Source organism: Vipera berus, assembly GCF_964194415.1.
Source record: "Vipera berus genome assembly, chromosome: 1".
NCBI classification, from domain to species: domain Eukaryota; kingdom Metazoa; phylum Chordata; class Lepidosauria; order Squamata; family Viperidae; genus Vipera; species Vipera berus.
The window spans coordinates 298,932,230-298,958,484 of NC_138202.1; the positions used below are offsets into that span (position 1 = coordinate 298,932,230).

Below are 26,255 nucleotides of genomic sequence, written 5' to 3' on the forward strand. Positions count from 1 at the left end.
AAATACTTGGCAAAACTTTTAAAAGCTCCCTTTAGGAGTCGTCTATGAATCTTGGATAGCTAACCAATATGGTTGTCATAGCGATATGATTTATCATTGAATTATTGTTCAAATAGTAAAAAGTTATGCATTCAATTTCATATATGAATGACAGTGCAGGTATTGAATACACTGCACTGGTTTGTATATCATAAGCCAGAATTGTAGGTGAAACTGCTAAAAACAACTTAGAATTTTCTCTGGCTTGTTTAATGCTCTGTTTGTATTGGGTTTCTTGGATTATATTTCTCATAATACAACAGAATCTGAACAGTCTTAGATTTGTTCTTGGTTTAGAAAAGCAACAAACTAGGATCACAGTTTGAAGAGATGCTAAGTAAAATGTGCTTGTTTAGGTATGTCTGCCAGCAGTTTCTGAACATAATGATAAAGTAACTATTTGAGTTACATAAATACAGGGAATTTTTAAACTTGTCTCTTCAAGAAATGCTAACTATATTACTCAGAAAATTTATCTCATTTTGTTAAATGAAAATTTGAGTTAGTATTAGAGACTTACAGCTGTACAAGTAGCTTTTGTTTAGGTTTAAATAGAAAGTGTTAATAGGCTTAACTGGTTTTCTTTCAACAATATTCTTCATATCTGCATCCCTGTTACTGTGTTGAGTATTTTCATTTTCATGTAGGCTTTCTGAAACAGTAATTTTTCTAAATTTTGCATTCATTGCAACATTAGTAACTCCAATCCAAACAACTACAAAATGAGGGATAATTGTGCATTCTGACTGAGATGTTAGGGTTACCATATATTATAGGAAATTGAAATGATAAGCTATCTTTTAAAGTAGGTGGATGTTTTCACAATCAGCATGGAAACTTCAAAGAAAAGTAGTGTTTTTGGATTTGGTATATTTGTAAAGTTTGCATTGCATTGACTGAAATTTTATGTTCCTGCATTAGGTTATTGCTAGCATTGTCAAGCATTTATATTCTTGGATTTGAAATTAATGATTAAAATGTTTTTGCTGGCAATAAGGAATTGTAAGAGGACCTTCACTAATTTGTAAAACATTTATAAAACTTCATCAGGTTACACTGTAGAAGCCATATTTAATAGTGTTCTGAATGTTTTCTATAGATTTGAGAGAATTATTAATTTGGCTTTCTTTCATAAACAACTGTGTTTAGTGGTTTATTACTATACCAAATTCTTGATAAAACTTAAAAATAGTTTTATGATCTATACAACTGAATCTTCAATTCACAAGTTTTTCTTGAGACCATTACCCATCCTTATTTGTTTTAATTTGCGTCCCTTTCATTTTCAAATAATACAATTTTGTATGTTTTTGTCGGTATATTAACTGAATGATTCTGGGATTTTCTGTTGTCTTTGTAATAGAATAAGCTTTAATCCCACAATGCATTTATTCAGAAATCAACCTAAGTGTATGTGAAAAGAAAATGGCTAGCACCTGTTAGATCTCTCCCTAGCCAGTCAGCAAAGTGTCGCTGTAAAAGCTGAGCATAAAGGTAAGGTGTGTGTGTGTGTGTGTGTGTGTGTGTGAGAGAGAGAGAGAGAGAGAGAAGATGGTTTGTGTTAGTTTGTAAATAGGGCAAATTTATTGTTACTGTTCTCAAATAGGGTTCACAAGTAGTAGTGGAGGAACAGACGCTGTAGTAGACTAAGAAAAGAGTGGTATAGTGAGTCCAAGCCTTTGGGTATTTGTGAATATGTTGCCTGGTGGCCAGGTAGGGTTATGTTGGCTTTTCTTGGAGGCTTGGGGCCCACTAACCTGGGAATACATAAAAGAACTCACAATATTATGCGTAATAAATGTCTTCACGGTTATACATGTATAGTAGATTTCTGGTCAAATTACTAGCATAGTTTTTTTTAGTTGTTTAAATCTCACTTTAAAATCAAGGAATCCAATGAAAGAATGTACTTCTGTTGGAATATACCATGCAGGTAGTCCTCACTTTATGATCACTCATTTAGTGCCCGTTCAAAATTACAACAGGGCTGAAAAAAATGACTTATGACCAATCTTCACATTTTGACCTTTGTAGCATTCCCACAGTCACATGATCATGATCTGAGCAAATTTATGACACTTGATGGATCACATGATTGCCATTTCCAACCTTCCCAGGTGGTTTCTGACAACCATGTCAGTGGGGAAACGCAGGGGAAATCTCAAATTGTGATCAAGTGATGTCTCATCAACAGTGACAAAAAAGGTAAAATTGGATGCCTACCTTAATAACTGCATCATCTAACAATGAATTTTGCAGTCCTAATTGTGGCTGTAAATTGAATATTACCTGTATTCCAATAGAAGCCCAAGGAATATATGGTTCAGGTCAAACACTCTGAAAATAACCCAAAGTGAGCTTTGTTTATCAGTACTATCATTCAACACATATTCTTGGGGATGAGAGACTTCATGGGGAAAGAGTAGGAAGAATTCCTAAATAAAGTTAGGCATTTCTAATCACTGCGATTTTCTCCATCTTGAAGTAGGCTAACTGACTTGTTTATATTTGTGTGTTCAGAGGACTTGAGACAGAACACAAACTCCCTTGGTACAAACCACTTACAAATGCCTTAGATCCAGATACGCAAATATGCTTTTCCTGTGATAGATAACATACCGGTAATTGCCAATATTTGAAGATCGGCAACTTTTACAGATCGAGATCTATTTTCTAATTTCCATATAGAAAAAATGCTGCTAAAAATTATTCAAACACAATTTTAAAAGATGTTCAAGGCAACTCGCATATTCAGCTAAAAGAATCATATAAAGACTTGTTAACTGTTTGCTGTCATAAGTCATTCCTTGTGTATTTCCATTTATTTATACACAATTATGTTTGCCTAATGGTCTTTTTATCAACTTGATTGTTAGCAGTAGATATTTTTTCTTGTGTGGAAGTATTATATCCATGATTATACATATAATGTGTACATATGTGTGTGTATTGTAATATATACTGCTCAAAAAAAGGGAATACAAGATAAGGAATCCTATTATTAAATACAGTACATTGTGTTGTTTAAGTGTTCCCTTTATTTTTTTGAGCAGTGTGTGTATACACACACACACGTATTATATGCATTTATAAACCATAAATATTGAAAGAGATATATGTACAGTTAACACTATCACAATTGACCCACAGGTTTTTGGCATTTATGTTTATAAATCTTTGGGGAGCTGGGAGATTAATAGAAGTTTTAATTTCTTCTCCTAATTTATTGTTTTCATTAAAATTTGTGTATTTAGCTATCAAAGACTTACATTTGATAATGCAACTGAATTTGCAGTTATATTTGCTATAAGTGCTTCCCAAAGTTATCCTTTTCAAACTTAAGAATGGTGTATTCTATACTATAGTATGTATATAGTTTACCCATAGTATATTAGTATATATAATATAATAATGTGTGTTTGTATGCATGCTTATGTGTATACATATTAGAATAGTATAAATTCCTGATGAATATTCTGTGATGCACCCATCAGGTATCTAGTCTCTACATTATCTCCAAAGTCAGCCCAACATAGAACACATTATAATAAGTAAGCAACATATAAATTACCATTGCTAAGACCTGCTGGTCTTAAGTAGTTATAACTGGTATTATATACCAGAGAAAGCTGGGTGAAGCTCTTCCAGCAAAGCTTATACCTACTACTTTAGTTGGAATCAAAACTTCAGGGTAATTTTCAAGTCATGAACTATCTTCTTTATGGGAAGGGTGTACTCATTGAGAATAATTACTGAATTGCCCTGCTGTTCATTGACAATTAGTAGCTTCATTTGGTAGCATTTAATTTGAGTTAATTTCACCCCATCCATCCCCTCTCAGCCTCCAAACACTGATTCACGTCTTCTTTGGCACCTTTGGCTTGAAACCTTCCACTCATAAGGTGAATCATTCTTAAATGATGCTTCCTTCCCTTACAGTCAGACCTGAAGGGTACCATCGGAGCAGGAGGGGTGCAGTCCCCCTATCCAGGTCCTAATGTTAATTAATACAGAGACTTAATATTATTTTAGCTCCATCCAAGACCTGAATCCTCACTGAAAATTGTATGATTTGCTGCATTCCCCATAAAGGAAATGCCAAAAGTTATCAAGCATGGACAGATCAAGGGAAAACTTCACTAAGCCTAAATGGGACCCTGTGCCAGCCTTTGCTGTGTTTGTTTCTCTGAAGATTTTTTCAGTCACTTCATTTCTCTTAGCTCTTTGGTAATCCAAGAGGTCACATGGAAGTGGGCAGAAGGCTGGCTGGAGCAATCTCACCCAAGCTTCTGGTTATTTTTGTCTTCTGTAGAACAACTAGACAAGAAACAGTATTAAACTGTTAAGTTTAGTAGTTTCGCAGATATTTAGGGTTTCCACGATCTGTAATATGACATGAAAGTGATCTAACCATTTCAAAGGAAGATGCTAATACTCTCCATATTGAGATCATGTCTCAGCTGTTTCAAAATAAGGGCCAGAACAAGTGCATGACCATCTTCATGTACTGGGGCAGAAATTCCTTACGGCAAACCTATTGTTACCCCAAAACTCATAAGCTTCACCAGAACTCTCACCTCGTGCATGGAAAATGAAGTCACCCAAGACTGCAAAACCTGGGAACTCCCAACACCTGGCTTGAGACAAGACCCAGGAGTACATGGAGGGTCGTTACTAGCTACACAATTGGTGCATTAGCAGCAGCCCTTGTTTGTTAGTATGGCACACCTCCATACATAGACATTTCATCCAGTCACTTCTAGGACAGTGCTCCTTGAGGCTTCCAAGCAATTGCAATTACTCCTTCTTCCTAAACCTTAAACCCCACTTGGCAGATTTCCTAGAGGGCTCTGTAATTGCAGCTATTCAGGCAGGTGTCAGTAATACCTGATCATGCATTATGAGGTAATTGGCTTAGAAGAAAGGACCTGTACAAGTGTGCATGTCCCCCTTCTCCTGCAACAGCTGACCTGGTGTCCCCACTATACCTTTGGCCTCATCATATTTTCAGTTGGGACCCTCATTTACTTCACCCAACGGATCAACCCATGCCTCAAACCCCTAAATGTCCCAGCCCACCATGCATTAGGGAAGACAGATAATGAGGGATGGGAAATATATAATGAGAATTGAGTATCGGATACGAACTTAAGTTTTCGAAAGAAATGGAAAGAATCAACACAGTGATGTTATATTACATATTAAGCTAGACCTGGCAGAAGATATTTTATTTTGGACCAATTTAAAGCCTTTGGTTTGGCACTATTACATTTGTAACAAGAGCTTGTAGGCCTTCCTAAATATTAAATCAAAGGTGCCTTTTGAAAAGTAGTACTTGGAAGTTCTAAGGGCAATATTAATATAATTTATGGTGATAATGTTAACTCCAGTTAACAAATTCTAAGTCGTAATAAAAGCTGGAAAAGAGTTACTAAATGTTATATTTACTTATCTGGTAACAAACTCCTGAAAACTAGGGATAGAATTCATGTGTCTATTCTTAATATTGTAAAAGCTCTGGGAATGACCTGCATTTTATTTCATTAAGTTGGATAGCATTTTTGCTGGCCAAGTTTTGCTGGCCTTTCTGGTCTTGCTGAACTATACATTCCAGCATTTTCAACCAATAGTAAAAGATACTTTCTCTGACCCAGAAAGCAACAATCCAGACAGTAAGGATGTTAGTCTATTTTTTGTTCTCTCTACACTTCCACTACAGAAGCTGCACTTATTACCAGTTGGCTTCTAAATGCAGTTCATAGTACTGATTTTCTTTTCATTTTTTTTATCCTTTATGGCTTAGGACCAGGTTATCCGCAAGATTGCTTTTAAATCATGTGGAGTCTGCCTGTTTAGTTTCCTGAGCTATACCTGGGCAAGGAATCTAAAACTAATCTTTTACAGTAACTATCCTATTGTGGAATATTTTTCTCTACAATAAGGATGGCCAATCTCTGTTACTATTTTGGAAGGCTAGAAGACGTGGTTTACTAGAAGAGGCAAAGTATTTGGAACATAAAACTAGTTATTATTCCTAAAGGAGCAGAGATAATGAGAGGAAGAGTTTATTGTGTTACTGGTTTTTTGGGGTTCATGTCAGGTGCAAGCAACCAGTTCCACAGGTGAAGGGGTTCAAGCTGACTATTGTATTCTGCCTATAATACAAGATAAGGCCCTGAGTCTCTTGTACCTGCGCATAACTCAACGTTTATTCCCTGCTTGATTCCTTTTCCTTACCCGGCTAGCAGTTTCCCAGCAACTCAGAATCAACTGAGTGGATCATCATAAGAAGACGAATAATTAAAAGAAAATATGAAGATTTACGGTTCAGCCACATTTAGTGGACCATGAATTTCCATACTTTGGGATGAATAGATAGCGTACGTTTATTTGAGAACTTGGCCCAATTTGTTTCAGGATTATCAGTTCTAAGAAATTCCCGTTTAACTTCTTTGTATATGAATTCACTGTACTCTTAATAGGACTAACTTATAATTCTGCTAATGCTGTAAAAAGAATAGCTAATTTAAAAGTACTCCACTGTCAGCACAAGCTGTTAGTGTTTGCCATTTGCTCACTTGCTCTTTTCCCAAATAAATGATGAAAACAATTATTGATTTCTTAACTCTTGGAACAGTACTTGGTTGCCTAAGTCTATTTATCTAGGGAACTTGTTCCCTTTATATATAAACCTGGAATTAACACTTATAAAAGTAAGGTCTCTTCTAACGATGAAGTAATAAACTTAAGAAAAAGCTAATTTGTAAGATGGGTTTGAATTTGTTCTCTAATAGTATTGTATACTATAATACGTGGCCAGGTCAGAGGTTTGATTATCTTAGTTTCTTGCTGGTGGACCAGGAGATTGTAGACCAGACATGTCAAATTGCGACTCACGGCTGGCAATGGGGTGGGTGCAGCTTCCATGTGACGCTTCCGGCCCATGGGCCGGCAGTTTGACACCCCTGTTGTAGACCATGCAGTATAGTGCAATCAGAGCTATGATCAAACAAGCAATTCCTCCATTGAGGTGACATTGAGCCTTATCTATCTGTTGTTGTTGTTAGCTGTGAAGTCGTGTCCGACCCATCGTGACCCCATGGACAACGTTCCTCCAGGCCTTCCTGTCCTCTACCATCTTGTGGAGTCCATTTAAGGTCACGCCTACTGCTTCAGTGACTCCATCCAGCCACCTCATTCTCTGTCGTCCCCTTCTTCTCTTGCCCTCAATCTTTCTCAGCATTAGGCTCTTTTCCAGTGAGTCCTTCCTTCTCATTAGGTGGCCAAAGTATTTGAGTTTCAACTTCAGGATCTGGCCTTCTAAAGAGCAGTCAGGGTTGATCTCCTCTAGGACTGACCAGTTTGATCACCTTGCAGTCCAAGGGACTCGCAGGAGTCTTCTCCAGCACTATAGTTCAAAGGCCTCAATTCTTTGGCCCTAAGCCTTTCTTATGGTCCAGCTTTCACTGCCATACATTGCAACTGGGAAGACCATAGCCTTCACTATGCACACTTTTGTTGGCAAGGTGATGTCTCTGCTTTTTAGTGTGCTATATAGATTTGCCATGGCTTTCCTCCCCAGGAGCAAGTGTCTTTTAATTTCTTGGCTGCAGTCCCCACCTGCAGTGATCTTGGCACCCAGGAAAACAAAATCTGCCACTACCTCCATTTCTTCCCCATCTATTTACCAGGAATTGAGAGGGCCGGAAGCCATGATCTTGGTTTTCTTAATGTTAAGTTTCAACCCAACTTTTGCATTCTCCTCCTTCACCCGCAACAAGAGGCTCTTTAGTTCCTCTTCACTTTCTGCCATTAGAGTGGTATCATCTGCATATCTTAGGTTGTTGATATTTCTTCCGGCAATCTTAATTCCAACTTTTGATTCCTCTAACCCTGCCTTTCTCATGATGTGCTCTGCATATAAGTTAAATAGGCAGGGCGACAGTATACAGCCTTGCCAGACTCCTTTCCCAATTTTGAACCAATCAGTGGTTCTGTGTCCAGTTCTCACTGTTGCTTCTTGACCCGCATATAGGTTTCTCAAGAGACAAATGAGATAGATAGGTTCTCAAGAGAACCTATCTATCTAGGTTCTCATAATTTAATATATTCTATAAGCTTTTTCTCTTTTTTTCTTTTACTTCTCCCTTCCTCCCTCTTTTTTTCCTTTTACACATACTATTCTATGTTTTATTTAGCTGTTTCTTGATTGTAGTTGGTTGAAAATTGTCATAATCCCAACAAACCTTAGCAGGGCTTCAATAAATGTAGGAAGTCATCAGTTAACATTGGCAATTGGGACTGGAATTGCTGTCACTAAGCAATACAATAGTCGTAAGTCAGAAAAATGGTCATAAGTCACTTTTTTTTAGTGCCGTTGTAACTTCAAATGGCCATTAAATCAGCTATTGTAAGTCAAGGACTACCTGTTCTGCAAAATTTGAGATTTGAAATTTGAAACCTGCAATCAGCTTTGAAGAAGGCAATTTTTTTACAACTCAAGTGCTGCAAAGATTCATGAATCCCTCTTTTTATTGTTTGGTGGGTAGGGCATTTACTTTGTGAAAAAAACAATCTGCAAATTATAGAATAATAAAATAGGTTTTGTTGATTTTAGGTGGAATGAAAGGAGACTTGCTGGGAGTATTACTTTAAACAAACATTTAATGATTCTTAAAATTTTAAATATTTATGTCCTTAAAGTCTTGAAACATCTTTTGTTAACCTATAGGAAGAATTTTGATACAGAGATGGTGTTTAAAATCTTCCATTAATTTCCCTTTGATATTTGGGAATGAATTAATGAATTGATAAGATCAGGTCTATTTAGCACTGGGGTGGAAGGGAGCCTTAGGGAATAGCAGGACTGTAGATTATAGCTGCAAAGTTGAAGAAAGTAATTGAAGCCACTTCCATACTGTTAGCAGGAAAATTGCATGTTGTGTCGATGTAACATTAGAGGTTGAACTCTATCTGAAGGCAAGTTTATGTTTTAATGGAAGAGTCATTCAACATTATTAAACCTTGTTGAGCAAATGTGTTTGAAATCTTTCTGATAAATGGTTTCCTATGGTTAAAAGATAAACCTGTTAGTTAGTTATTTTCATTCCATTCCAATGGTATTTTAGTGAAGAAATAAAAACAATGTAAGAATCTGTGCACAGCACACAAAGTTTCAAATCACTCACTTATTCTTTCAGTTTTGATCAGTCTAGGGCAGGCATGTCAAACTGCCGGCCTGCGGGCCGAATGCGTCACGCCAAAATCACGCCCACCCCATGGAGAAAAAGTCCCAATATGTCGCATGATGTCACATGACATCGCAAGTTTGACATGCCTAGTCTAGGGATTCTCATGTGTTCTGTGAAATCCTGCCTATATTCCCATCCTGTAATTCAACCCAGAAATGTAGGGTAGTGCTTTTTATGTTTCAAGTCATTCTCTACTATGCCTGGTTTTCAGAATAGCTAACATTCTCTGCATGTCAGATGAAATAATTTCCTTAAATCTTGCGTTTCAGAAATGGTTACTTGTTTTCCAGGGTGCTCTTTCTGTCTGTTCATTTATAACCAAAAATTCATGTTTGTAAGGAAAAGGCTGATTAATTTATTATTTGCCATCAAACTGTCTTCAACTTCCAATGACCACATAGATAGATTTTCTCCATGACAGTTTATCCCCTAACCTGGTTTTTCGGGTCTTCCAATGATGCACTCGTCACCAATATGATTAAGTATATCCACCTTGCTACTTTTGGGCCTCCTTTTTCTCTTTTCCCAGTAGTAGGCACTTTTATTTTAATATAATTGCAGGTTGTCCTCAACTTACAACCATATGTTTAGTGACCATTCAAAGTTACACAGCACTGAAAAAAGTGACCATTTTTCACACTGTTGCAGCATCTTCATGGTCACATGATCAAAATTCAGAACTCATATTTATGAGAGTTACATATGATAGAGTCATATGATTATTTTTCGCCACCTTCTAACAAGAAAACTCAATGGGAAAGCCAAATTCACTTAACAACAATGTTACTAATTTAACACTACAGTGATTCACTTAACGGTGGCAATGAAGGTTGTAAATGGGGCAAAACTCACTTAAAAACTGTTTCACTTAGCAACACACATTTTGGGCTCTATTCATAAGTCAAGGACTACCTGGTACGAAATAAGTTATAAATTTGTACATCATTACTTGCAGTGGACAACATTTTCTGGGGTTCCCCAAGTATTGTAACTTGATTAGTCAGATTTTTTTTAGTTTCTTTGAGTTAAATATTTCCATATATTCAGAATTTTCTTGAAAGCCTATCAATTTTTAACAAGGTGTCAAGTAATGGCATTTAAGAAGCAAAAGCCCAAAGCTTTCTGAATGGATGCAGAAGTATTTGCTGGTAAAGCAAAGTATTAAAGTGTATTCATTTGAGACATTTTATATCTTGCTAGTTATAATATTCATTGTTGCTATTTTTTAGGTTTATGACAGCATATTTTGTTCTGTGTTTGATGTCTTCAGTAATTGCTTTAGAGATGAAAAGAAAAGTCAGTATGTAAATATTTTGATTGAGTTGACTTACTCTGGATGCTATTCTATATTTAAGATTAAATATTTGCTATTCTTGACAAACTAATCCTATAGTTTTAGAGTAGCTCACAGAATACATTGAGTCTATAATAATAATTTAAATAAAATATACAGATATACATTAAAATATTATAGATTCTCTCAACCTGAAATAATTCAATATAAATTTGAATTAAAACACTGGCTAATGTGGAGATGTGTTGGTCCCAATGTTCGGTGCCTCTTTTTAAAAAAAATTATCAATCTAGAATATATATTGACAAACCCCTGTACAACCAATTAATAATAATATAATGGCAATTATTGTATTTTTGGCCAAATGTGTCCAATGCAATTCCATCTTGTGAGTTGGCAAGTTGTATGCGTGTTTGTATTTGCACATCTTGAGTTTCCTCCCCAGTCATAATTATGCCCTCCTTCCCAATATTATAATATCCCCATATAGCCTTCTATAAGTGCTACAGTGCTACAGCTTTACAGTGTTTTCAGGCAGCCCTGTCAAGTAATTGACAGACCTACAGAAAACCACTAGCACTATACTATATCACCAGTATGCATGCAGCTGGAGCAATTTGTTCCTCAATATGATAGCATTCCTTGTAGTCTGGAAGTTGAGGTAGAGAGGGTTTGAAGAGCATTTGTGGGAATCTGTTTAGGATCATAGGTGGGTCATGGCTTGCAACACATAAGTTTAAATAGGAATGAATAACTGGATTTGGTTCAGTGTCTGGCTTCAGCTTCCTACCCAATCTGAAGAGGAGCGGGTTTAAAAGAGAAGCTTCCCACGTTGTTGACACCAATTTTGCTGTGCAGGAGGAAAAAGAACCATTGTTCCTCATGTCTTCCTACATGAAATGAGAGAGATATACTAGACAAACAAAGGGCTTAAGTTGTGGGAACTCTCTTAAATGAACCCCTTTCAGTTCTGATCTTTCTGTATAAAGTGGAATTGAAGTGCAGAAGTGATGACACAATTAGTTTCTACTTTGTTAGGACTTTGCTTTCTGTTTTGAAAATAAGATTAGGTATTAGTGCAGCAGAATGGAGTATCTAAAAGTAGTGGGAAAACGCAGATCTGATCCAACAGTAGTGTTTATGTTCTGTTGTTATGTTTTTCTGTTCTTTTATTTGTATCCCAAGTTTTACTTTTATAACTTAACTCTTTCAGAAGTGCATATTTTATGTTGCTTATTGATGCAGTATTGCAGTATATATTGTGACATTGAGTTAAGTTTCATAAGAATAGCAGAAATAGTTTGCTAAAATATCAGACCTTTAGAAAAAAGCACATATACAACAAATCAATAAAAAAGCAGCTGAAAATTATCTATGTAAAACAGATGGTAAGCTTTGAATTCTTATCACTTCTGTAATTACTGCTGTACAGTGTACTAGTATTTTACCAAAGTTATACAGTAGTTGGCATTGCTTTTCCAGAATGTAATCTCAATGGCTATTTATCTGCAGAGGTATCTTTTTTTAAAAAAAAATCAATGTGTAATTTAGGTGAGATCACAGAAAAGAATGTTAGATAGTCAATACTTCCCACCTTGTTTTAATGACTTGTAAGGTGGTTTAACATAAAGAGAAGAGCAGTTATAAGGAAACCATTTTCCTAGTAAGCTTAGTAAAATAAAGAATCCAGAAGATGGGACTCCAAATAATTGCCAAGTTATTGATGAAAGTTGTTCCCTAACAAAGACATTTGTTTTATCAAACTATTAAATGGAACAGTAAGTGAATTAAATGTTTTACTTCAATACTTTATATGTCAGTTCTTGTTTCCATTTAAAAAAATTTTTAACTTTTATTTAGCAAGGCGTTTGAATTGAATTGCTGTGGAGGTGGAACCAATGAGTTCTACAGTATTTATTACACATGAAGAAAATTTTAGGTGCATATTATAGCATATTCCAAAATATAAGGGAATTGATTTCGGAATTGTTTTTGAAAGACTGATGCAGTTGTTCAGACATAAATGTAACTCCTAGTGCAATCTTGGCATAGATTTAAAGAGAGATTTCAAATATGGTGGTTTCTAATTTTATATCCCACTTTGTGAAGTAGATTTAGCTCTAATTAGACTCTTATCCTCCAAGACGAAATATTAAGTCTCAAAATAGTTTTTTGGATATTGTTGTTATATCCAAATTTACATTGCACAAATAACCAGGAAAGTTTAGAATTTTGCTTTATCTGAATATTCCAACTATTTATGTTTATTTAATTCTGTTTGAAAATTATCTAGGATTTTTGTGATTTAAAGCACATTTTGACATAAAATGCAGTTGGGGTATGATTCATCTTTAAATTTAAGTGCCGAATTAATAGTAAATTTCATGACACTGTTGCAGTTAAGCTATTCTTTTCTTTTGCCAGTTTTTATAATTATTAAGCTTTGACAGTTTGTGATCAGCAGTGTGATCTTCACAACTTGTTTAATTGTTTCTATGGAAACAGCAGAAGCAGCAGCTGGCACTAGGAATGTGCATGTGAACTGCACTGTTGCACTGCAAACAAACTAATATGAAGGCTGCTTCTAACTTGATGTTACAGATTATTTTTTATAGTTTTATACATGTAGAATATGCAGTGCAGCAAAATGTAATGAAACAATCTATATTGAAAGATTCATTCTTCGCTTGCTTTTTTGGATTTTTTTTATTTTGTATGGCTCTTTAACAGATACCTTGGCAATTTCAACTTTGGTTGAATTGGAGTAAAGTAAAGGAACTGAAAATTGTTTTAAAGTGAAATAAGATAAAAACTGGGGTAACAAATATAATTTTACAGTAATTTTATTCTTTTTATCTCTTGTTTTTTGCTGCAAAATATTATAGACATAAATATATTATGACTGAATTCTCAAAATCCAAAATGCTATAATCTAAAAGCAAAACTGGATAGAATTAGGCCAGGTAAAAATTTTTTTCCTATAGTTGTAGATTTAAAGCCATAGTCTCTGACAAGAACTAAAGTTTTCTATTATCATGTTCATCTGTTTTCATCTCACCTGAAACATCATTAAATGCTTGGAAGTGCTTGTCATGGGAAACTTTCTGTTACCATAATGATACAGAAAAGTCATTTTACTGCCCTTAACTACAGCTTGCTGATTTATTAACCTGTTTCTGTTTAAGATTCCATTTTTATGCAGAGTTGGGTAGTTTTACTCATGAAACTCCTTAGGAAATGAAGTGATATGGACTCTTAAATTTGATTAAAGATACTTCATATAAAAATAAAAGAAGTTTATATTAGACTTTTGTTAAAAAAAATTTCAACAACTAGACAAGTCTAATTGGTTCAGTTTTGATTATTTTGGTCCTCATCAAATCTCTTCAAAATATAATTTTGGCATCTTATTTATTTATAATTGTACATCTTGACTTTCCTGTATGATATTCCTCTTATTGGTATAATGCAGATTTTAATTATACATTCTTAGAGACAAATATATATATAAAATGGATGCTGGTGTTTTAGTTGTTCTAATTCTACTTTTAATTCCAAACATTATTTCATTTTGTTTCTGTGAAATTGATAAATGATTAACATGGAATATACATAGATATGAAGAAAAATGTGAAGGCTGAATTAATGCTCAAATGAAAGTAGAGTATTTCCAAATTATAGCACTGGGGATTTTAATTAGAAAATACAGCAACATATATGGGTGGTTATATTGAGAGAATTGTAAATTTCCATGACATTCTGTTTAGTTAAGAACTGATGCTTCAACATCCTTCATATCAAATAATGTGGGTCAAATACTTATGCACACTGTAAATATTGGGACAAATATGTTAATTAAAATTATCATTTATTTAGTTAACATGTCCAAAAAAAAGTTCAATTCAAATTTATATCAAAACATTATGGACGCGGTGGCTCAGTGGGTTAAGACGTTGAGCTTGTCGATCAGAAGGTCAGCAGTTTGGCGGGTCGAATCCCGAGTGCCGCGTAACAGAGTGAGCGCCTGTTACTCGTCCCAGCTTCTGCCAACCTAGCAGTTCGAAAGCACATAAAAATGCAAGTAGAAAAATAGGGACCACTACGGTGGGAAGGTAACAGTATTCCGTGCGCGCCTGGCGTCTAGTCATGCCAGCCACATGACCACGGAGACATCCTCGGACAAGCGCTGGCTCTTCGGCTTTGAAACGGAGATGAGCACCGGCCCCTAGAGTCGGAAACGACTAGCACACATTTGCGGGGGAACCTTTACCTTTTTTATATATATACACCGTATATACTTGAGTATAAGCCGACTCGAGTATAAGCCGAGACCCCCAATTTCACCCCCAAAAACTGGAAAAAGTTGTTGACTCGAGTATAAGCCGATCCGCCGTTCTGCAAGCCTCTGCCGCCAGCAGAGGCTCGATCCGCCATTTTGCAAGCCTGAATACACAGGAATACCCTGTGTGGCCGCGGCTCTCGGGGAAGCCCTGGCTGTCAGCTTCCTCGCTCCACGCTGCCATTCGGGGCCCGCGCGTTCCCCGGGCAAATCGCGGCGCCCAGCAGGCGAGGAAACACGCCCGCTCCAGTCGCCCCCCCTTCCCTCAGGAGACGCGAAGCAAGTGACCGCCCGGAGCTTACCGAGGACTTGCTTCGGTGCTTCCAGGATCGCGCGCACCTCTCCCAAGCCGCCGCCGTCCGGAGACCTGCCGAAGTTTGGGGAGGTTTGGGGAGGTGCGCGCGCACCTCCCCAAACCTCCCCAAACGTCGGCAGGTCTCCGGACCTCTGCGCCCTGCCTGCCTGCTTCTTTCCGCAGCGGAAAGAAGCAGGCAGGCAGGGCGCGGAGGAACGGAGACCCGGCGACGTTTGGGGAGGTTTGGGCGCCTCCCCAAACCTCCCCAAATGTCGCCGGGTCTCCGTTCCTCTGCGCCCTGCCTGCCTGCTTCTTTCCACAGCGGAAAGAAGCAGGCAGGCAGGGCGCGGAGGAACGGACACCTGCCGACGTTTGGGGAGGTTTGGGCGCCTCCCCAAACCTCCCCAAACGTCGCCGGGTCTCCGTTCCTCTGCGCCCTGCCTGCCTGCTTTTTTCCACAGCGGAAAGAAGCAGGCAGGCAGGGCGCGGAGGAACGGACACCTGCCGACGTTTGGGGAGGTTTGGGGAGGCGCCCAAACCTCCCCAAACGTCGGCAGGTCTGTGCGGAGGAACGGAGACCTGGGGAGGTTTGGGGAGGCGCCCAAACCTCCCCAAACGTCGGCAGGAGGAACGGAGACCTGCCGACGTTTGGGGAGGTTTGGGGAGGCGCCCAAACCTCCCCAAACGTCGGCAGGTCTGCGCGGAGGAACGGAGACCTGGGGAGGTTTGGGGAGGCGCCCAAACCTCCCCAAACGTCGGCAGGAGGAACGGAGACCTGCCGACGTTTGGGGAGGCGCCCAAACCTCCCCAAACGTCGGCAGGTCTGCGCGGAGGAACGGAGACCTGGGGAGGTTTGGGGAGGCGCCCAAACCTCCCCAAACGTCGGCAGGTCTGCGCGGAGGAACGGAGACCTGGGGAGGTTTGGGGAGGCGCCCAAACCTCCCCAAACGTCGGCAGGAGGAACGGAGACCTGCCGAGGTTTGGGGAGGCGCCCAAACGTCGGCAGGTCTGCGCGGAGGAACGGAGACCTGGGGAGGTTTGGGGAGGCGCCCAAACCTCCCCAAACGTCGGCAGGAGGAACGGAGACCTGCCGACGTTTGGGGAGGCGCCCAAACCTCCCCAAACGTCGGCAGGTCTGCGTGGAGGAACGGAGACCTGGGGAGGTTTGGGGAGGCGCCCAAACCTCCCCAAATGTCGGCAGGAGGAACGGAGACCTGCCGACGTTTGGGGAGGTTTGGGGAGGCGCCCAAACCTCCCCCAACGTCGGCAGGTCTGCGCGGAGGAACGGAGACCTGGGGAGGTTTGGGGAGGCGCCCAAACCTCCCCAAACGTCGGCAGGAGGAACGGAGACCTGCTGACGTTTGGGGAGGTTTGGGGAGGCGCCCAAACCTCCCCAAACGTCGGCAGGTCTGCGCGGAGGAACGGAGACCTGGGGAGGTTTGGGGAGGCGCCCAAACCTCCCCAAACGTCGGCAGGTCTCCGTTCCTCCGCGCCCTGCCTGCCTGCTTCTTTCCGCTGCGGAAAGAAGCAGGCAGGCAGGGCGCGGAGGAACGGACACCTGCCGACGTTTGGGGAGGTTTGGGGAGGCGCCCAAACCTCCCCAAACGTCGGCAGGTCTGCGCGGAGGAACGGAGACCTGGGGAGGTTTGGGGAGGCGCCCAAACCTCCCCAAACGTCGGCAGGAGGAACGGAGACCTGCCGACGTTTGGGGAGGTTTGGGGAGGCGCCCAAACCTCCCCAAACGTCGGCAGGTCTGCACGGAGGAACGGAGACCTGGGGAGGTTTGGGGAGGCGCCCAAACCTCCCCAAATGTCGGCAGGAGGAACGGAGACCTGCCGAGGTTTGGGGAGGCGCCCAAACCTCCCCAAACGTCGGCAGGTCTGCGCGGAGGAACGGAGACCTGGGGAGGTTTGGGGAGGCGCCCAAACCTCCCCAAACGTCGGCAGGTCTGCGCGGAGGAACGGAGACCTGGGGAGGTTTGGGGAGGCGCCCAAACCTCCCCAAACGTCGGCAGGAGGAACGGAGACCTGCCGACGTTTGGGGAGGTTTGGGGAGGCGCCCAAACCTCCCCAAACGTCGGCAGGTCTGCGCGGAGGAACGGAGACCTGGGGAGGTTTGGGGAGGTGCCCAAACCTCCCCAAACGTCGGCAGGAGGAACGGAGACCTGCCGACGTTTGGGGAGGTTTGGGGAGGCGCCCAAACCTCCCCAAACGTCGGCAGGTCTGCACGGAGGAACGGAGACCTGGGGAGGTTTGGGTAGGCGCCCAAACCTCCCCAAATGTCGGCAGGAGGAACGGAGACCTGCCGACGTTTGGGGAGGTTTGGGGAGGCGCCCAAACCTCCCCAAACGTCGGCAGGTCTGCGCGGAGGAACGGAGACCTGGGGAGGTTTGGGGAGGCGCCCAAACCTCCCCAAACGTCGGCAGGTCTCCGTTCCTCCGCACCCTGCCTGCCTGCTTCTTTCCGCTGCGGAAAGAAGCAGGCAGGCAGGGCGCGGAGGAACGGAGACCTGCCGACGTTTGGGGAGGTTTGGGGAGGTGCGCGCGCACCTCCCCAAACCTCCCCAAACTTCGGCAGGTCTCGGACGGCGGTGGCTTGGGAGAGGTGCGCGCGATCCCGGAAGCACCAAAGCCTCGGCCGCGCACAAGTCCTCGGTAAGTTTTTTTGTTGACTGGAGTATAAGCCGAAGTGGAATTTTTCAGCCCAAAAAGTGGGCTGAAAAATTCGGCTTATACTCAAGTATATACGGTAGTAATGTATCGTCATGAGCTTTTACAACCTTAGATGTAAAATATTTTTTTCAAATACATTTTACTATAAAAATTGAAGTTGAATGTTTCTAAATCACTTGTAAGAGATGTAGTTTTAAATGGAAACAAATGAAGCTTTCTCAAATGTTGCAAAGCTATTTCCTCATTTCTGACTTCTGTATTAAGAAAAAAATGAATAACTTGACCTTGATGCAAAGAATATTGTCTCCTTAAGAGTTTGATTTTTTTAAATCAAGTGCAGTAAAAAAGCTATTTCTGTTAAATTTATTGTTTATTTTTTATATCTGCATTTTGTTGGGCATGTATCTTTTTAGAAGCCCATTGACTTATAAAACAGATACCCATGCTTTAGTAGAATCATGATTCAATAAATTGCAACATCTGCTCTGTGCTGAAACACTATACTGTAGTTACAACAAAGAAGACAAGACAGAATCCACTATGTAATATAGATGCACATAAAAAAAAAAAGGTAAAGGTTCCCCCGCACATGCGTGCTAGTCGTTTCCGACTCTAGGGGCCGGTGCTCATCTCCGTTTCAAAGCCGAAGAGCCAGCGCTTGTCCGAGGACGTCTCCGTGGTCATGTGGCCGGCATGACTAGACGCCAAAGGCGCACGGAACGCTGTTACCTTCCCACTGTAGTGGTCCCTATTTTTCTACTTGCATTTTTACATGCTTTCGAACTGCTAGGTGGGCAGAAGCTGGGACGAGTAACAGGCGCTCACTCTGCTACGCGGCACTCGGGATTCGACCCGCCAAACTGCCGACCTTCCGATCGACAAGCTCAGCGTCCTAACCCACTGAGCCACCGCGTCCCTTATATAGATGCACATATTTTCCTACAAACTAACCATATTAGAATATTTTCAAGCTGCAACAAATATTTTTGTGTCTCCATAAAGAATAACAAGCTCTGTAGCATAAATTTGCATGTATTCCAGGTATTCCCTAGATTTATAAACTCTATTATTATTTATTATGCTTTAGAGAATATATACATCCAGAGAAATTATTTTTTTTCCACTTTAGAGGTATATGGACTTCATATCATTTCTTGATTAGGGCTTCTTTGAGTTTCTGTGAGAAAAGTAGGATATAAATCTGAGAAATAAAAGTAGTAGTGACAGTGTTGGAGTTTTTAAAAATCACATTGCTTCAACATTAGAAAATATTTTCTTAACTGTCTTCTTTTTGCTTAGCACCTGTTCAGAATCATTTTAGGTAATTTTCTACATGCTTAATATTAAATAAGTGAATTAAATTACACTTGACCCAACATATCATTTGATAGAATGGATCTGACTTTCAAATCTTTTTCTTTAAAACTGTGGTTCGTTCATTTGGGATTGTGCTCATGCCAGTCCCAATGTGTTAACAAATAAAATCCACTACCAAAGTCACATCTGTTTTCAGCCAGCATGCCGGAGAATTTAGGGAATTGAAGTCCATACATCTTAAAGTTGCTGAGATTTGAGAAACATTGATCTAAACTAACTTACATATATAGTTTATACATAGATGCATAGGAGCAATTCCCTGGCAATTAGAACAATTAATAAGTAATTACCTCCAGAAGTTGTGGATGGAGATATTTAAGAGATTGGACAACTGTTTGTCTGAAATGGTATGGAGTTTCCTGCTTGAACAGAGGGTTGGACTATAGAAGACCTCCAAGTCCCTTCCAACTCTGTTATTCTGTTCTGTTCTATTCCAGTTGCCTGGAGCTGATCAAAGAATATTAGAATATTGAAAGTATTATTTATAAACCAAACTATCTAAAAGTATAACTATCTCCTCAACCCCCCCCCCTAAGAAAGCAGCAAAACATTTTTTAAAAGCCTATACAAAGTTCATTTTGTAACTGAAAATTCTTGCCAAACTACATTGGGAAAAGCTCTAGAGCAGTGATGGCACCCAAACTGCAACCCAAAACCCACTTATGTATCGTTGGGTGGGCGTGGCCATTGGGTTGATGTGGTTGAGGTGTCCATGGCAATCTGCCACCGCTGCCGCGTGCAAGGAAACGAAGTTTATTTGGGGGGGGAAAGGTCAATCAATTCCAACTTCGCGATCTTTCACGAGATGTTGGAATTGATTGACCTTCCCCCCCAAAAAAAACCTTTCTTTGTTTCCTTGCATGTGGTGGCGGATTGCGAAGGAGAAACAGCATGGGGCTGGAAGTCAGGTAAGAAAAGAAAGGCAATTCCTGGGGGGGGGATGAGGATTTCTTTCCTTACCTGCCCCACTTATTCTGAGGCCTCTTTCTGCTCAGACGCGTTGCTCTTGCCAATCACCCGACCGCCCACTTCAGCGCCTTCCCTCCCCAAGCCTCCAGCACTCCACCTGCTGCTTTGGTCGGCCTGCCAGCCCCCACCTCAATACCCTGCCCACTGCCGCCCAGCATGGCCGTCCCAGGGCTGGCCTGGCATGGGAAGGGCACGCACCCCACCCTCCCGCCACCATGCAGGGTAAGGTTGCGCCTGCCCCCGCCCAGATGCCCTCACCTCCCCCAAGCATTTTTTTTGCTAACCTGCTTTTCAGCTGCATTCCATTTCTCCGTTTGCTTCTCAGCCTTCGCCGTGTGTTTGTGGGACTATGGGTAAAAAAAAAAGTTCCATCAGACTTTCTAACTTCTTGAGATCTCACAAGAAGTTAGAAAGTCTGATGGAACTTTTTTTTTTAACCAATGGTCCCACAAACACATGGCGAAGACTGAGAAGCGAATGGAGAAACAGAATGCAGCTGAAAAGCAAGTTAGTAAAAAAAAAAACTTAAGATAATCATGACTTAACCTCTAAGTCTAAGGAATCATAAACAACTTGACCTTTGAAAGTAAGTCAATAAATTTAATATAAGCAATACAACGTAAACTAAATTTTACTTCTTAAAAAAGAGGTCTCTTGCTTATGCTTGAAACTTTCAAACTATTTTTTAAGACAGCCACAGTGGAGTCTGGAGACATGATTCCAGACAATTGAATCCAAGTCTGTCTGTCTTTAAAAGAAGCTGAAAGTGGTAAATGGCACTCTTTGCTAATGCTATTGCCTGACTTTCAGGAGACAATAACTCTGGACAATTCTCCAGAGTTTTGGACAATTCTCCAGAGTTTATTTTTAGAGCAGGTGATGTTGCAGTGACAAAGGGAAATTGCACCTCCTGTTCTTTTGAAAAAATTGTTTTAGTAACAGAAAATGGCTTTAACAGGAATTATTCAGACTATCAAAATTACATGTAATGGTACTGAGTTTCTATCCTAATTTAGATACTATTATTATAAAATTGTGTTGTTATGATCAGTATGTAAAATCTTTGACAAGGATAGCATGAAAGTTTTGTCCATAAAAATGGGAGGAAGGTGGGGAAACACAGCCTTGCTTGGGAGACATTGGAATAAATTGTTAATCATTCTTTGTGGTTCATATTAGATAGGATAGGATAGGGTAGGATAGGAACTTTATTGTCACTTCAAATGTACAGTAATCAGCATTCATTAAAATGAAATTTTGTTGCATTCAGCTCTCAAAAAAATACCATTATGTACACACACACACACGTACATGTACATGACACAGAGAAACATCACAGTTCAAATGTATACATATACATGGCGAAAAACTTAATAATGAGCGGGAAATATCAAACAAACATATCTTAGAAATAAATACATATAAAAATTCCTCCCCAAAATACATGGTGTCAGACATCAACAGAACTCTTGAACAGCCCTGTTTTTAACTTTTATCAGAAGGACGATAATGTTGGAGATCCCACCGCAGCCTTGCAACATCTTGAAAATAAGGGACAACCAACTGTGTTTCCCAGCACAATTAAAGCAGTTGGGTTGATTTTATTGGAGAGATGTGATCCTGCAGGTAACTCGGTGCTAAGCCATAGAGGACTGTACTGTGAAAGTTAAAACCAGCACTTTGATTAACCTTTGTGCTGATGTTTAACTATTATCCAGTTTCAGTTTGCCTAACAATTGCTTTAATAACACCTTCGTTGCCAATGTTCTTTTGTTAAAGCTTAGTTAAATCTACAGAGAGTCGTCAACAATTGCAACTGGGACTGGAATCGGTTGTAAATTGTGATGGTTTTAAGTTGAGTCATGTACGTAGCTGGATCCAATTTTGCAACCGTTTTTACAGCGGTTCTTAAGTGAGTCGTGATTTTAAGTCTGAGTCATGCAGCTTTTAAGTGAATCTTGTGGTCATACGTATGAACCCATTCTCCTGAATGGTGATTTTGTTTTCTGGAAACAAGCCAAAAACATCACAAATCATCATCCTGTGAATGCAGGATTCTGCAACCAGTTGTAAATGTGAGCTAGTTGCCAAGAGCCTGACTACGAATTGGGGTAACAGAACATTTTACAATGGCCAGAAGTGCTCTGCAGGCTGTAAAACAAAATTTCAGAAGCCTTCATAACTAAAAACAGTTGTTCGAATTGAGAATTACCTATAATAGAAAAGGATTAGTGATGAAATTGTGAAAAGTACATTTTATCATTTTTTCCCATTCTGAACTTTTTAGTTAACTAAAAACTTGATAAAGTTAAATTTTGATTTTTGACATATTACAGTCAATAGAAAAACGACAGCTGCATTGTTGAGCATCTACTTGATTTTTTAACTTAGGCAGTATATTTAAAAGGAAAGCAATTGCTCCATTTCTCTCCTTGAATTCACTCTTAAAAGGACACTAAATGTTTTTCTAAATACAAATGAGGTACCTTATGTTCTTCATCACACTTCATTTGTTTAATTATTTTTAATCTTAACAGTGAAAGCAGTTGTGTTAAATCAGTTTGTCAGCTCATTAATCATTTAGTATAAAAACTTGGTCTATCCTATTTCATACCAAATTTTTCAAGGACAGTCTTTAAAATATTTGTTTGATAATCGTTGTTTTTCCAGCAATAGAAGACTAATAGGGGAATTAAAACAATTTTAAATGTAATTGAAGCATTTGAAACATAAAGATAAAAATATTGAAAATAGTAGATGTCTGTAGCACATTACAGTTGACTTACATATTATTTTTAAAATTTTCAGATCTTATTCAATTTCATTTGCAACCATAGTACTTCTGACTTTATAGAAAAGCAGATGTTGCTATGGTTAGATCATGACGGCTCTCTTCAAAAAGTATTTGCTTCTGTTCATATACTAAAAACTCTCCAAAGACACAACATTTTACAAACAAGTGATATTTAAATTATATGGCTATATAATTAATAAAAATATATTTTACCAAATTAAACATTATGTCCAGTAGTTTGAATTTGCCTCTTCTTTGGAACATTCATTGAAAATAGTTTGGTTTAATAACTTCCAGTGGGCAAATTATAGTCATTAGAGAAATGATCATGAAAGCAAATTTATCAAAGTAATAGAAAAGATGCTGACATAGGCATTCTGTTTATTTTATATATATCCCAACTTTCTTCTAGGACCTCAGAGTGGCTCATATCATATTATCTCTCACTTAATTTTATTTTCACAATAGCAACCCACTACTACTAAATGGAGATTCATGGAGGGAAGATTCTAACAAGACAAACTCAGAAACAGTGCCACTAATTAAAACTTAATATTCAGAGCTGTAATAAGCAGCTTATAACACTCTAGATCAAACAAGTCAAACCTGCGACGTCACATGATGTCACGCGACGTATCAGAGTTTTTTCCCCATTGCCGGCAATGGGGTGGGCTCAGTTTCTTCATGACGCGTCCGGCCTGCGGGCTGGCAGTTTGACACCCCTGCTCTAGATACTGTTGAACTATAGCTTCCAGTGTTGTCATTAGTGATCAGAATTATTAGGGCTCAGGAACATCTGGAGAGACACAGACTACCTGCTCCTGATCTAGAAGATGCCTGGCAATGTTAATGAAAAGACTGAAAATAAAGGATTTTATGAAATGAGAATGGGTTTGGCTATAATTTGAAAAGATTAAATATGCCAGTGGTGTCCAGCATATTTCTTCAAATGTTACTATTTATTTGAAGCAGAACGAATAAAGAACAGAAAGCAGCAGAAGATTGAAGAATCTTGAAGAATCGGGGAAGGAATGTTTATAGGTTTTATTGGATCAGAATTAATGTACCAGAATTGTAACCAGAAATAAACTTGTAGCCAATGCCAGCAGTCATAGTGTTGTGATAACACTAGACTTATACAGTGCTTTACAGCCTTCTCTAAGTGGTTTTTACAGAGTCAGCATATTGCCCCCAGCAACCTTGGAAGGAAAGAAGGTTGAATAAACCTTGAGCCAGTGAGACTCGAACTAGCAAACTGCCTGCAGTTGGCAGTCAGCAGAATTAGCCTGCAGTACTGCATTCTAACCACTGCACCACCATGGCTCTTTAAATGTCAGTAAGGGATCAAAGGGCCACAACAGGTGGATCAGGAAAAGTTGGACAAATTTCTCTTTGACTATAACTTCTTGTTCTAGAAAGGATGTTGTCCAATGAATCCCCTAAACTGAAGATCTGCTCCTTTAAGGAATGACAGCCCACTTCATTGCTGGAATAGGGATGAAGTCTTCTGCATGAACAGTTATTTGATCTTGGCTGAAATTTAACTTTAGTCAAAGTAAACTTCTGGATCTTCATAACCTTCAGTTGCTAGTCATCTCCTGTCGAGCATATTATGGAAAAGTGTAATTGAATGTAATCAGCGTATTAATGATACTGTATAGATGTTAAATAGCATTGAGGAGATTACTTAGGCTTGTGGCTCAGCCAGGATCTTGAACTCTGTTCCTATTACTATTGACTAGAACTCAAGAAGAAGTGAAACCAGGACTTCCAGTTCTGCGGCATAGCAGTGCAGCCAAGGGATTGCAGAGCTCTGCACCCCACAGCTGGTTTCGCCCTGCCAGGGGACCCTTAATGGGTCTAAAGTCGCCCCGGAGAGGCGACAATGAAGAAGGCCCCCCCATGGATCACGGAAAGATAGAGGTCGATCCATTTGATCCAGGGGAAGTCCTCCAACCCGACAGAAGAAAGGCTAGGTAGCACATCAGTGACTAGCCCAAGCTACCAGCAGCCGAAGTCCAAAAGCACTAACCAGAACAACGGTGAGCAGCGTGCTTGGAACTTGGTGAGAATATCAATCTCAGTCTTACTGTGCTGTGGTAACCCAGGAGAAAATACAGTAAATAGTGGTTTGTATTAAATGGTGGTTTATCACATACTATCTACAAATATACTAGAAACAAAATACATACACGTGATAATTCAGCAAACTCCAACACACAGCAATTACAGCAGGGAACGGATGAGAGAGAAAGACTCCAGCAAAGCCTTCCCTTTTATACTCAGACTCTCAAAGGGATACACACACCTGCTGAGACATTCCTATTATTGCATCCTCCATCTTACATTGCATGACATCATTACACAAGCTGTTTAGCTATTAAATTATTATCCTGACATATCTTCTATTTTGTAACTGATTTCCTGGAAAGGATCCCCAAGAAGCGAAAAATCCTCCAAAAGTGAGAGGAGAGGGGACCACATCCCCATCCTTCCATAGATGGAAGTGGTGATTTAATTTTTATGGGGGGACAGAAATATATTGAAATGAAGTTAATAATACTACAGTCTGGATAAATCTGGAAATTAAGAAAGCGATTAAGATTTTACATCTGAAAGCGTATTGATGAAATGACAAAAAAAAACACTTTGTTTTAAAAATTGGGAAATGAATAGCTACTGTCATCTAGTGGAGGATTAGAGTATAGAACAACAGCTGCATTGACTCGGAAATTGACACGACACCCAGAATTAAGGAGAACTTGTTCCTTTGGACCTTAGTGACTTTTAGCCAAATAGAAAACAGCTGGGAACAGAGGAAAGAAAAATACACTGGGTCACCTATTACCGATTGAGAACTATATTTGTTTTAATTACTGCTGACCACCTGGGATTATAAATTTTTACTGAGCTGTGGTGTTTAAGCTCAAGAATTGTTTGCAGAAAAAGAAAAACTTTGAATTTTGGCTAATCTTCTAGGGGGGAATTTACTGGATGGTTAAACATTCTGGACTGCAATTTTGGCTGGCTGATAAACTGTAAGACCCCTGAACAGAAGAACTGTTGTAAAATAGTGCTTTCAGTGGTGCTTTGACAATTGGAAATGCATTGGATTATAAGAACCATATATAAAGATAAACATTATATAAGATTTGGTTGTTTGGATTTTAAGATTGGCTGGTTTGAAAGGCTAAATACAGAGACTATGGTACCAGTGAAAGAATAT

The 26,255-nt window shown here is 39.6% G+C and overlaps 1 protein-coding gene across 3 annotated transcripts in view; it reads left to right on the top strand.

Moving 5' to 3' along the window:
- Window positions 1–26,255, top strand: part of ZFAND3 (zinc finger AN1-type containing 3) — a 121,666-nt gene that overhangs the window by 2,009 nt on the left and 93,402 nt on the right. The gene's annotated exons all lie outside the window — the stretch shown is intronic.